The sequence below is a fragment of the Myodes glareolus genome, chromosome X (assembly GCF_982192425.1).
Source record: "Myodes glareolus chromosome X, mMyoGla1.1, whole genome shotgun sequence".
Classification (NCBI taxonomy): Eukaryota; Metazoa; Chordata; class Mammalia; order Rodentia; family Cricetidae; genus Myodes; species Myodes glareolus.
Window position 1 is genome coordinate 146,429,611 of NC_142053.1, and position 14,262 is coordinate 146,443,872.

Genomic DNA, 14,262 nt, shown 5'->3' on the forward strand with positions numbered 1-14,262 from the left:
GCATTTTCCCTGAAAATCGTGACGATCCAATCTGGGTGCCAGCGAGACTGACAAGAGAAATAAAGAAAAAAGATGATCCAGTGGATGCTGAGTATCCTGCTGTGGAAGATTCGTGCGGAGGCAGCAGAGATGACACTCTGGGCGGTGTCAAGAGCAGCTCTCTCACGTTATCACCTTGAGCAGCACCCTGTGCAACCTCTTATCTCTTAACAATTTTCTGACTGACTCTATTCTGCCTTTTCCTTCCTTAGGAATGGGTGGGAGCAGAGATATTCTTGGCATGCTGTGTCTAGGTGGAAGTGCTGTATGTCTTTGATTGGTGTGCTACCTGCTAGCCCAAGTGAGGAGGGACAAGGTCTTTGTGGCACAGGCCTTGGCAGCCTTGGAATGTGTATCCTCACCCCAAGTTTGGCTCTCAGCCTCAAAAGAGCTCTTAGGCAATTAGCCATACATAGCCTTTGTATTTACAGTAGAAGGGGGAGATGTAGGAAGTCACCTGGAGGCAAAGGTGGTCCTGCAGTTTGGAGGTATACAAGCCCATACCTGGCTTAGCCACGTGGGGCTGAGCACCCTTGCCTGCACCCTTGCTTGCACATGCTCAGACCAGCAGAATGGCATTAACCAATCAGGACAGCGTTCAAGCTTCTCCACCGTTTAAAAGCAGCTGCCTCTGGGCTCAGCTTCCTCTCTCTAAGCTTTCTCTCATCCCTGCTCTATCTTCCCTTCCCCCAATTTTCCTCAATCAAAGGGCTCCGAATAAAGACGTGACCAGGGAAGGAATTCTCGTTTTTAGTGGCGTTCATTCCTGCTGGTCAGGATGCGCGTCGTAAAGGTGAACCTGAAGAAAATCATATAGTTATCCTCCTGGATATTAGAAGTAGGCAAGATTGCCAGGCAAACTTGGGTGCATGGGGGTTGGTGGGGTGGAAGCACGGGGAGATGGTTAGGGAGAGGGGAGAGGGGTAGGATCGGGGATGAATTGGGGAAATGGGAGAGGGGACGGAGGAAGGATGGTTATGGGAGCAGGGAAGTTTATATCTCAACTAAGTGAGCCATTTAGGTGTATACAAGAGACTTGATTTTGGAGGGGTTCCCAGGCCCAAGGAGAAGTCCCCAGATTGTACTCTGGGCAGCAGAGGAGAGGGTGCCTGATCTGTCCTTGGCCCATAACCATACTGATGAATATTTTGCATATCACCACAGAACCTTCATATGGCGATGGATGGTGATCGAGACAGAGACACATATTGGAACACTGGACTTAACTCCCTAGGCCCAAATGAGAAGCAGTGGGAGGGAGATCGTGAGCAAGGAAAGCAAAATCAGAGGGGGCCTTCATCTGAAGATGGATGGAGATAGAGACGGAGACCCACATTGGAGCACTGGAAGTCAGGACCGCGAAGGGTACATTCACCCACTGATACAAGGGGACTGAACGAATGAGAGCTCTATTCATGAGAACCAGAAACTGAAAACCACCTAAACGTCTTTAAACAGACTAATGGATCATTAAAATATGCTTCAGACACACAGTGGAATGTTGTTCAACTGCTATGAAAAATGACAGTGTGACACTTACTGGAAAATGGCTAGAACTAGAAAAGGCCATAGAGTGAGGTATCCTACAGTTTCTGTCTCACCTGCAGATTCGAGCCACAAACATTCAGATGTGAATTTATGACATGGAATAAATTCAGAAATCAGGAATGTACAAAGGCTGTAGGTGCACTAAGGCAAGTTGGGAGAAGAGTATTTGGATAGGGATAATTTAAAGATGGAAATTGGGTCACTATGTCCCAGCCTCCTTCAAGGATGGAGCCCACCTTCTTGATCAGAGATCACTCCAGATGCCAGAACTCCAAGTAGGTCACCCACCTGAAGACACCTTCCCCAAATCTTGAGGTACCTGCCTAACCTAGCCCAAACCATAGTCTTCTTCATCTCCATGTCTTGACCCCCAGTTCAGATGGAGACCCCCTGCTTGATCATGGGCCACTGTGACCACTAGAACTTCAGGTAGATCTATGGCTCACGGATCTCCCCTACTCTCCAGATTGCTGCACACAATACACAATTCTAACTCTCCTCCCCCTTCACAGAGTTTCTCTGTGTAGCTTTGGAGCTTGTCCTAGAACTCGCTCTGTAGATCAGGCTGGCCTCAAACTCATAGAGATCCACCTGCCTCTGCCCCTTAACTGCTGAGATTAAAGGCGTGCACAATCATCAACTGGCAACTGCCTCTCATTCTTTTCTTTTTTATAATATTTCAGTATTTTATTTGTGGTTCAGTCTATGTTAAACTAACTTGAAAGAGGAGAGGAAATGTTGTTAATATTAAAAAGACCTATGCCATATTCAACATCAAAAATAAAATATGGGAAAATATTTAAGTGAAGGTGACAACACAACATTATTTCTTTGCATTAACAATCGTTCTTTTTTGCCATGTCCCAGATCCCAATTTGGACAGATACTCCTTCTTTAGCCAGAGGCAACGATTCTCACCAGAAGTTTAGGTAGTCCAACTGCTAACAGATGCCTCTCACTCTCACGGTGCCTGCCCTACCAAGGCCTCCTTCCTTCCTGGTCACTGTGTCCCAGTCCCTGAATTAGACAGAGACTCTCAGCTCGCCCAGAAGCTATGCTGTCTGCCAGAAATCCATGGAACAAATTACCCATCCAAAACTGACAAAATCAGAAATTGTTAAGTAAGCCTATAGTCACCACAAATGCAGAGGCCTAGATGACAGCATAAGAACACAATCAAAGGTAGGCAAAGCAGTTTATCACTACTAGAGCTCAGTTGTCCTAGTACAACAATCCCTGAAAATCCCTACATGCTGAAGCACACACACACAGGCCTTAAATCTAACCTAATGAAAATGTCAGATATCCCTAAAGAAGAAATTATTAAATAAATCCCTTTTAGAAATTGAGAAAAAGGCTAACAACTCTTGTGGAAAATGAATAAATCCTTTCATGAAAGCCAAGGAAAAACAGTCAAAAGAAATGGATAAAACTATTCAAGACTTGAATACAAAGATATAAGGAATAAAGAAAGCACAAATTGGAATACTGAAAAAGAGAAGTCAAGGTGAGCAAACTGAAACTATAAATTCAAGAATCACTAACAAAATACAGGAAATGGAAGAGAGAATCTTAGGCATTGAAGATTTGAGAGAAGTAGGCATACCAGTCAAAGAAAATGATAAATATAAAAAAGTGAAAATGTCTAATTGAAGAATTCCTGACACCGAACATCCAGGAAGCCTAACTGATGTAATTACTTGAAGGAATATGGGTAAGGGGTTACTTATAGATAGAATCGCTCAAGGGCAGTTGCATCATCAAAGAACACATCCCATGTCAGTTTCTATTGTACAGACACTTCTAGTCAAGCCTCATGACCGGAATTCTATCCCAAAACCCTCATGGTCGTAAAAGCAAACCAGCTCTCATTGGTCATCTTATGACCTCCAAGTACACTTTACTCTAAAAATCTCTCAGTTACCATTCACATACACAGACAAATACACATTAAATAAAAAGCCCACCTCAACACGAGTCACAACTTACAAACACTGCATCCCTGGAGCTCTTCATATGACCTTCAGGTCACTCAGCTCCTCTGAAAATATTCTCAACCTAGAAATTGATGCTTCTTTTCTGGTATTCTCTCATATTTTGCATCTTAAATGCAGTTTCTCTTTCCTCCTCTTCCCCCAAACCCCTCCCTCCTCCCGTTTCCCACCTCCATTTTCTTCAGGTCAAATGGACCTAAATCACTACAAAATAGGGGATGTTCTATACCTTGATCAGAACTCTGTATCTATGGATAATTCTTGGCATCTCCTCCAATTTCTCTTCTACTAAAAATCATAAGTCCATGTCAGGATTCAGAAAAAAGATTTGGGGTCATGATATCACTTCACGTCTTCCTCTTTGTAATGGGAACAATTCACATCTCCCTTCCTCGCCTTCTGCCATCATTTTGCCTTGCTAAAGCTTATTGAGTCTAACATCTTAGCAATGCTTCATTTGGGAATTTCACATAAAGTTCTTGCAATGGTGGTATGCATTCCAACAACTTGAACGCATGTCACTCCTCTGCCATTCCCTATTTCTGATACTGTGGTCTCCATGAAGTACTGGGATGAATTCTATCTCATTTTCCCTTTAGGCACTTTTACACTCTCCTTCACATCTTCTTCCTCTATTCCAATAGTTTTCAACCTTTGGGTTCTGCCACTTGGGGGGTTGAATGCCCTTTCACAGGGGTTGCATATCAGGTATTTACATTATGATTCACGACAGTAGCAAAATTAGAGTTAAGAAGTAACAATGAAATAATTTTATGCTTGAGGGATACCACAACATGAGGAACTCTATTAAAAGGGTCAACACATTAGCAAGGCTGAGAACCTCTGCTCTATGCCTTAATGGAGTAAAAACTTCTGAAAAAAATTACACTGAAAATTTCAGAGTCTAAATTTAGCTATTTCATGTAAATTTGGAGAGGTGGCTTCCCCTGGAGACTGAATTGCCTTCTAACTGATGTCTGAGAACAAACAATGACTGAGGTGGAAGTCCTGGAAACTAAACTTTCCACCCATATCTTCAGTTTATATTATGAGTTATTTATTTATGTATTTATGTATTTATTTATTTGCCGAAGCATACCTCTTTAGAATGTGGAACAAGAGGACCTTGTGTGGTTCTATTTTCCTACCAATTTCTGTCAGAATCCTCTTACTATAGCACAGCTTCCATCCATATGGAGAAAGTGTGGGTCTAACTCAATTGTTCTTTAAAAGGGAGATACACTATCTGTGAGAGGTTATATATGTGACAATGAATGCCCATGGTTGGGTTCTTCACAAAAGGGAAATAGAAGTGTGCTAGTGCCCCGTAGTGGGCAGTGCCCATGGATATCCCTCGTTTAGCTCAATTGCACATTGTGGACTCTATCTCCCCAATCTCAACACAGTCAGTGGTGCCAAAGATCAGAGATTTTGCTCCAACCTCCAAAGCAGTATAAAAACTAAGGACTCCACAGTGGAGATATAGTTGCTTTCCTGTTTGTTGGTGAGAGCTTATTTATGAACCTCCTTTTAGCCTGGAGTTGGTCATGTGTATCAATGCAACTTGAACTCTTCTCTGCCCTTGTTTGTATCCTGCCTTTGCTTTAAGTATCTCTATGTACAATCCTGGCCTATATTTCCAGAAATGAAGACCTTAAGAGATGGTAGTGCATTTGTAGAGTAGAGCAAGTCGTAAGCAGGTGACAAACATGGGTAATGCAGTTAACGTTTTATTTGACATGAGTAGATGACCAGAGCATGTTTATGTGCATACAGAAAGTATCATGAAGGAGTCTCCTGGCAGATGTTGCTGATACAGGAGCCCTTAGCTCAATTCTACAGACAGTGATCTATTTAGGCAACTATTGACTTCACTGTGGCTTTTGCTTTATAATTGACCACATCTCATAAAGCAATGTAATGATGCTGATGACTGAAAGCACAGCTGTCAGCATCCCCAGTGGTAGCACATGGGTTTTCTGCTTCCTTATCAGATCCTTTTTACTGACCGGAAATGTTAGTGGAAAGTCAAGGGTGCTTTGACCATAAATGTCCACCAGGTGGTTCAAACTCACAGCCAGAACTGTGCAAATGATGTTGAAGATCAGAAATAAGACAGATGTTTTGTAGCACAGGATCATGAAATCAGGGTATGGGGCTCTGATCCAGCAGACCATAATGGCCACTGAGGTAAAAATAAGAACTACGGGCTGCATAAAATTAGACAATATTATCAGGCCCCTTGCATACTCAAGTTCCATTGAAATGGTCCAGTTGGAGTTCATAGCACTGTACACTGGCACCCTGGTTATTGAACCTGAATTGTTGACTTCTTGATAATAATAAGCTTCCCACAGTCCAATGTACAACAGGTGTAGAGCCTTGCTGTTGAATTCCCAAATGCGCCAGTATCTACTGGTAGCTAGGCTTATCCCAAAACCCCAGACCAAAAAACTGCAAAGGAGGCTTGTCAGTCTGAAGATCCACTCCTTCACTTCGGCAGAGTTGTAGATGCTGTCAGGAAAGTGTGGAATCAACCAGGAACATGAGGGAAAAGAGAAGACACAGAACAAATCATTGTTAGAGGCCTAAAGAGCCATTTTGTTTCTCCTGTCTAAAAGTTGCATTGAAAAGCTATTTCTATATATTACTCCTGCACATTCTGTAGATAATAATAAAAGAAACAAGGCTGGTGACCCTTCAGTGGATAAGAGTACTTCCTATTCTTGCAAATGACCAGAGTTTCTTTCCTAGCACCTTCCCTGAGCTACTCACAACCACCTCCAGGGGATTTGATGCCCTCTTCTGGCCTCCAAGGGCATGGTACCAACATGCCCAACCCCTACACATACATCTATAACAAAACAAAATAGATTATTATTTTATGTTTTGGTGTGTTTTGCTTGCATATACATGTATGTACCTTTTGTGTGCCTGATACCTAAAGAGTTCAGAACAGAGTGTCAGAAACTGGCACTGGAGTTACAACTGGTTTTGAGCTGCTATGTTGGTGCTGAGAATTGAACTCCAAACCTCTCACAAATGAGCCATTGAACTCATTTGTATCCATGAAATACAAGTGACTTATTTATACATGTAAAGAGATATATTCATCTTTAAGTGTGAAAGATGAACACAAAACTGTAACTTCAGGGAGAACAGTTATCTATCCAGTTGACTTCAGTAGTCAGTGACATTCTTATTTGCATATTTGTTACAATTTATAAGATTTTTGCTAAAGAAAGCAATAGAGAAAAGCACAATTAAAATCATAATGGCTTTACCATTGACGATGTATTTAAAAAAATGAAATATGATAACATATTTAGGTGATATATTCATTGCCTAGTATGTATTGGATACTTATTTCTATCAATAACACACCTATACACACACACAAAGTATGTAAAACAGAAATCATGGCAGACTTTGTGGACATTTTTGTCCTTATCACTTCCTCCAATTTCTATCTTTGAATAACCAAAGTCACTTCATTAACATGTGCAAAGTATGTTGACAAATTTTGAATAAACAACTATTTTCTGTGAAGTAAAACAACATTTTACTTGATCCTGCGAACCATGTTATCAGGATGTCTTATCAGTTTAAATCCTTGGGTGTAAGTGAAAATGATCAGATGGAAAATTATGCCCCAGGGATCTCAGCTTGGTTGTTTTGCAGAAAGGTAAAAGATGGAGTCTTTTTATCAGTAGAAATGTGGACTGTGTCAGTGACTGCATATGAAGAACCGTTTGGGGAACCTACAAACTATATTTTCTTGCCCAGAAATACTTTCTCTTATACACCCACTGTGTTCTAACTGAATGAAGGCACAGATGTCCTACTTGAAAACTTACACCAACATGATGGGTTTGGAATTGATAGCCAGCTTGGTTAATACACTGTCTATAGCACAGCGCTGAAGGAGAGTGGATCAAGATTCAGACTGTTGAAGACTTTGTTAATTCCACGTCTGATATCTGTGGGGTGGATGCATGTTTATTTTTCAGAAAAAGTTTGAAGATCACAGTATAGGTTTCTCCTTAGCCCTTACCTCTGCCTTTTGTAGTAGTATTTATACATTTTGAAGATGAATTCAGATGGGCTTAGTTACTTAGTAGTAATAAGAAATGTTGAACTGGACAGGGAATTATGGGAGAAAGTGAAGCACCTGCAAAAAAAGAAAAAAGAAAAAGAGAAAAGTACAGTGATGCAGAGTGTGACTCATATAACAAATCCTCACCCATCCCTGGAACACAGACCCATCCTCACAGTCCAGTTCTCTGGATTTGCATTAATGTTTATAAGCATATACGCAATAACAAAACCTTCAGTACTACAAGCCCCCATGCCTAACTCAGACACTATCTCCAATCGAAAGGAAAAGCTTGTTTTCACCAAAGGAATCTCACTGGGTATACCAACTACTCTTTAGAACAGGCACCATCTGCATCTGTTTCTTGTTTTTCTTCTTTGGCCCTTTCTCCTGGTATTTTGTCTATTTTACCTATTCTGTTATTTTTTTAATCATCTTGGGATATCCATTTGCTTTCCAGTGTGAGAGAGAATGAATGGGTGTGCATTTGGGGAGACAGAGAGTCAGGGAGGATCTGAGAGGAGTTGGGGGAAGGGAATCCATTACCAGTAGGTATTGTATGCAAAAACATTTTTCAGTAAAAATCTTTCAAGCCTCATGAAAGTGAAATAACAGGCACATAGCAATGATCTCAAACTTTTGTAGGTTAGGAGCAAAGTGCAAAATAGTGAAGTAATATACTTGAATTTAATACTTTATAGAGATATAATGGATTATCCAGTCTCCCGATAGTTTACAGTCAAAGACAGTGCTCCTTGGCTCTGCTAAAAGTAGATAAATTTTATTCACATAGAAACTTTACCAACAAATACATGAATTGTATGATATATACAGCAGTGGTCAACAGTGGTCATCCCTATGTCTTATAAAAAGGAAAGTGATGACTGATAGAAATTTGTGAAAAATATAAAATACTCACCTCTTTTTCCTTTTTATTTCAGCTTGAATAAAACATTTTATGCACAATACTTTTTTATAAGAAGAAAAACACAGAACTGCAAGAGAAGGTGTGAGACTGTTAAAAATCTTTATGCATTGCCAGTGGAGCAAGCAGGCAATGTAGAAAACTAGATAGTTATCCCTCATAGGCTAGAACAGATAATTGCCATAAGATCTATCATTTTAGTTTCAGGGCCTATTCCCTAAAGAATTCAAGAATCATCTTGAATACATGTTCATTCAACAACATTCATGGCACTCTTCTCAGTAAGCAAAGGTGTCATCCATGTGCATGTTCCTTGATGGCTGAAGACATATACAAATCTGAAGGGGGAAATTCTGACTTTGTTTAATATATGAGATCTTTGAGAACATAACAGTATGTGGATAGAGAAAAATCACAGAGAAACAATTATGGCATCATTTCCCACTTATGAGACACCCCATAGGGTGAAATATACAGATGTGGAAAGTACAGTGGGGGTTACCAGGGACTGGACAGTGGGTGAGGATAAATCAAAATGAAAAAGACAAAAAAGTTCCAGAAATGTCTATAAACAAACCACCTTAAGTCAGTGAACTGTATACTTCAAATTCAAGATAGCCAGTTTTCTGTTACATGTATTCCCATGGTAAAAGTGTACAGCACCAAGAGGTAGAAAAGTGGAGAAGTCCTGGGAGGAATTGAGGGGGGACCAAAATAGGATAAAATACAATGCATGAAAAATACTGGGAAGAAATGCTTTTTTAAAAAAAATAATATAGTTTATAAAGTCCGATGATGGATTCTATTTATAGAAGGAAGAGAGGGATACCCCCATGGTGTGGCAGCACCATCATTTGAGTTATTGAGTCATAATTTAACCAATTCATTTCCTGGTCCATGCTCAATAATATAACTGATACATAGAAAGGAGGATGTGATGATTCACACCACATGATTCAATTCTGGGATTTGTTCCTTTTCAAAGGGACCTTCAGAATGACTTACCTCAAGATACAGAACACAGAGCAAGAGAGGTAGCATTAAAAAGACAAAGATGACTGTATATCAAGGGCGATATGGATTGAGATGAGCAGGTTTGGGGAACATCCAATGATGTTGAAGTTCTTCCTGAAGACCATGAGCTGTTTAGACCACACAGACATCCAAGAAGTCTTAAGACTCTTCAAATTATTTTCCAGAATGGACAAATGACAGCGGTTGCTTAGTACAGAAACTCTAAACATTCTAATGTTTCCATGACTATTTGTCTTGGGTAGTGGATTCTGAGCAGTGAAAATATTCTAAGTCTTGTAATCCTAAAGAACTAATACCTATTGTATTATTTGAAATGTTGAAACATCTTTCTCAATCAGAAATCTTTTTATGGTCCCATATAAAATAGCCAGTGTAATTTATGAAGGTCATAAGAGGAAATTGATAAAAATAAAAGGAAAAAACCAATAATAATATTAGTATTAATAGTTTACTAAATTATTAATAAAAATATCACCTGCAACTGAAATACTTTGTCAGCTAAATGGTCCTGGACTTGAGAAAGTGTACTTTCCTTAGGTGACTGGTCCTTGTCAAGGTGTCTATACTCTAGTGGAGGACCTGAGCACAAGAATATAAGAAGAGCAACAATTATATTCTATGGTTGAAGTAGAGGGGATATGTATTTGGAAAGAGGATGTGATATGATATTGGGGGGTTACTAACCAAACAAGTGGGAGACCTGGATGACAAGAACTTTAAGCCTTTGAAGAAAGAAATTTAAGAAGATATCAGAAATGGAAAGCTTTGATAGGTAGGATCAACATACTAAAAATATTAATCTTACCAAAAGCAATCTACAGATTCAATGCATTCCTCATCAATATCACACCACAATTCTTCACAGACCTCAAATTCATATGGGAAAACAAAAATCACAGGATAACCAAACCAATACTCTACAATAAAGTAACTTCCAGATGTATCGCATTCACTGATTTCAAGCTCTACTACAGAGTTACAGTAATAAAAACATCTTGGTATTGGCATAGAAACAGACAAATCTACCAACTGAATCAAATCAAAGCCTATGACATTATTCCACACACCCACAAACACCTGATTTTTGACAAAGAAATAGGTTTGGATGTGTAAATGCAATTTTGTCATAAGACAATAGTAGGAAAATTAGCAAAATATTCTCTACAGCTCAGTGTATCTGTCTCAGAGATGCATTCTTGCTGCTCAGAGGCAATTCCCCTCTGTTGGGAAACCTGCTTTCTGACTGAGTAGGTCAATAAGAGGAGGCAGTACGCCTATCCTCCACATGAGTAATAAAAATGTGCACAGAATGGCAAAGAAGCCAGAACGACAGTCATACCTCTCCTTTTACCCTCAAGCCATGAGTCAGGTGGCTGCACACAAAAACACTTGCCCAAGATCATGGCACTACTGACTGCAAGCTTTCTCTATTGTGTCTCCTGATCTAGACCCAGGTTAAATACATAAAGTTATTCTGTGAAAGGAACATTGGGCCACTTTAGCTCTTGATGCAGGGACTTCTTTATTCACACATCCCTGACCACCTCCCTTTGCCTGCCCTATTGTCTGGGAGGTTCTGGGCCCAGGAACAGTTCCTTCTCCTGCACTGAGGAGATCCACTCAGAGTCAGTCACAAAAGTTTAGACCAAGATGCCAAGACTCTCCTGGCTGCATTTGAAGGAGAATAGGGCAGGCACCAATGCAAGAATTCCTCCAACCATCTGAAAGGCAACATAACAACACCAGAATCCAGGGATCATGCAACAAGGAGAATTGAACAACCTTCTCCAGAAAAATATAGAAGAAATCGACTTTAAACGGAACTATACGAAAATGATAGAGGAACTTAAACAGGAGGTGAAAAACTGCGGTAAAGAAATGGAGATAACAAAAACAAAAGCAGATGAAATGAGGAAATCTCTCATAGATAACCTAGAAAATCAAAAAAGAGCAAGGAAAAAGGTAAGGGAAACAGTTCAAGATTTGAAAAACAAAATGGAGGTAATGAAGAAAACACAAACCGAGGGAAAGCTGGGTATGAAAAATCTGGATAAACTAACAGGAACTACAGAGACAAGTATTACAACGAGGGACAGTGGAACTGTTATACTGGGAGATTACCAATGCCAGCTGAACTGGGGGTGATGGAGCATGTGATCAAACTGAACCCTCTGAATGTGGCTGGCAATGGGGACTGACTGAGATGCCAAGGACAATGGCACTGGGTTTTGATTCTATTGCATGGACTGACATTGTGGGAGCCTGGTCTGTTTGGATGCTCAACTTTATATACCTGGATGGAGTGGGTAGGACCTTTGTCTTGCCATGAAGCAGAGTACCCTGACTGCTCTTAGGACTAAGGGCTAGAGAGGGAGAGATAGGTGGGGAGAGAGAGGAAAAAGGTAGATTGGGAAGAAGTAGAAATTTTAAATAAATAAAATAATCATTTAAAATAAAAAAATAAAAATAAAAATAACAGATCCAGAAGCTAGATGTGTACTTACTGACTCTCTGACAGTTGAAATTTTTTACATAAGAATACAAGAAGAAATGTGACCTTAAGATTAGAGACGCATCAATGGATGACTGGTTCATGCACACTGACAGTTTTCAATCATTTGACTATAATACTGAGGCGTGGATAAGAAAAGCAATTTCCAAATATTTGAAGAAATATCAAGATACAAATGGTTTTAACTGTGGTAGAATACGACACCTGGATTTTAGACAATGCATTCCTACAAATACTGTTTCCTGTGGGAATTACACAAAGAGAATGTCCCAAATTTCTGGACCTTTTCAAAGATGTGGCAAAGGCATACATTTTATCAATGAATATAGATAAACAAGGGTCAAACAAGGCATCCAATTAACATCAAAAACTTCTAGGTAGGGCTCTCACAGTCCCCCAGGTCAAACATAATCCAATCACTCCCACACTGTGGGGTACTTGTCTCCCCAGGAAAATTAAAATATCCAGTGCCTGTTGTAAAACCCACACTGTTCTGGATTAATGAATAAACAAGAAGGATGAATCAAACATTGCAATAGGATCGAGAACACATATATTTTGGTAGATGTCTATGCATGATCAAAACTCAAAGATGAGAGTCCAATTCCATAACATTTTAATTGATGGATTACTGGTCATGGGAAGTAATGTGAAAATTTTTACTCCAGAGTCTTGGCATGTGAATTGAACTCTTCAGGAGGCAGATGTTCATTTATTAGGAATTGGAGTCCTATCTCAAGGAAATCAACACCAGATATTGTTTGGATATATAGGACCAGAAAGAGAGAGAGGAAATCTGAGGCCATATGTGACTAAGTGAGAAGTGAATCTATGTGTCTGTGATCTGTTGCAGCAAAGGAATATGCAATTTAAAATTCCTGCAGTCTCAGAAAAGGAACATAAACCTACTCATATTTCTGTGAAGTATATTGCAAGATACTATAAATCTTTCAACAACCATTCAAGTTATGAAAATATAATAAATAACAACTAGCATAAATTCAGAAGATATCAACAGCCCTACCTTTAAAATTGTTAACAAAGGATCAATATAGGTTAAACAATGGCCTTTAACAAAGGAGAAACGATGGGTTTTAGAATCAGTGTTATATGAGAAACTAGATGCTCAGAAAACTCAAGAATTAATTCTGTATTAAATTCTTTGTATTTGTAGTTTTAAAGTAATATTGAAGATAAGGCTCTTCTAAAAGGGGAAGTTTAGTAGACAACACGGTGCTAAGATTTTGTAAGTCATCCATTGTAAATAATTTACAAGCAATTTCCTAAATTGGTAATTTCTATCAACATGGAAGACATTTTGCTATCTTATTCTGATATAGAATCTGTAGAAAGAATGTTTGAAGGAGTAAGAAACATTTGCCTATTTGGGAATTACAAATTGCTCCTGGAACAAATACAAAGAGGACAGGATATAAATTTTCTTGGATATAAATTATGTCTAGAGAAAAACAGAATATATAAAGAGCAAATAAGGAGAGATTTATTACAAACTCTTAAAGATTTACAAAGATTGCTAGGACATATTTCCAATCTACAGCACACATTTGAGATTCCACCTGCTCTAATAATTTATTTATTCATAACTTACATGATAACAAAGACATACATAGTCCTACCAAATTAAAATTGGTATTGAATAGACTTATCTTTGATTGAAAAGAAATTCCAGAAGGTACATATGGATAATGTGGACCCAAATATAAAGTGTCAAATTCTGGTCATTTTACTCTCCCAATAAGCCCGTACAGGAATTTTGATATATGTAAGATATTTTGTGGAATGAATATTTCTACCAAATTTCCTGAGTAGTGAAAAATAAATAAAATATAATGATGTAAAAACACAACTGACAGAATACAGACAATTCTCCCGCACCACTTTTCCCTCTTTAGATAAATAAACAAATAAATAAATAATTAAATATACAAAGGAAAATATTCATAGTCCATATTTTGGGAATGTGGCTGTAGTATTCCAGGATACTTCCAGCTCTTTGGGGGCACTAATAATCTTATGGGGACCTAAAGGAAATTTAGAGTTATGATCAAGTCATGACTAAAGTGTCCTGTGAGACTTCATCATCTCTGGCAGC

General features: G+C 39.0%; 1 long non-coding RNA gene across 2 annotated transcripts; it reads right to left on the reverse strand.

The window, feature by feature from the left end:
• Window positions 1-5,316: 5,316 nt before the first annotated feature.
• LOC148117524 (uncharacterized) lies at window positions 5,317-9,818 on the reverse strand. Of its 2 annotated transcripts, XR_015736983.1 has the most exons (4): window positions 9,608-9,818; window positions 8,597-8,672; window positions 7,636-7,752; window positions 5,317-6,095 (listed from the first exon to the last, which is right to left on the reverse strand). It is a non-coding gene; the product is annotated as an uncharacterized LOC148117524 (long non-coding RNA). The 2 variants fall into 2 exon arrangements; XR_015736982.1 differs by lacking the exon at window positions 8,597-8,672 and having other exon boundaries at window positions 5,319-6,095; window positions 9,608-9,810.
• Between the last annotated feature and the right edge of the window lie 4,444 nt (window positions 9,819-14,262).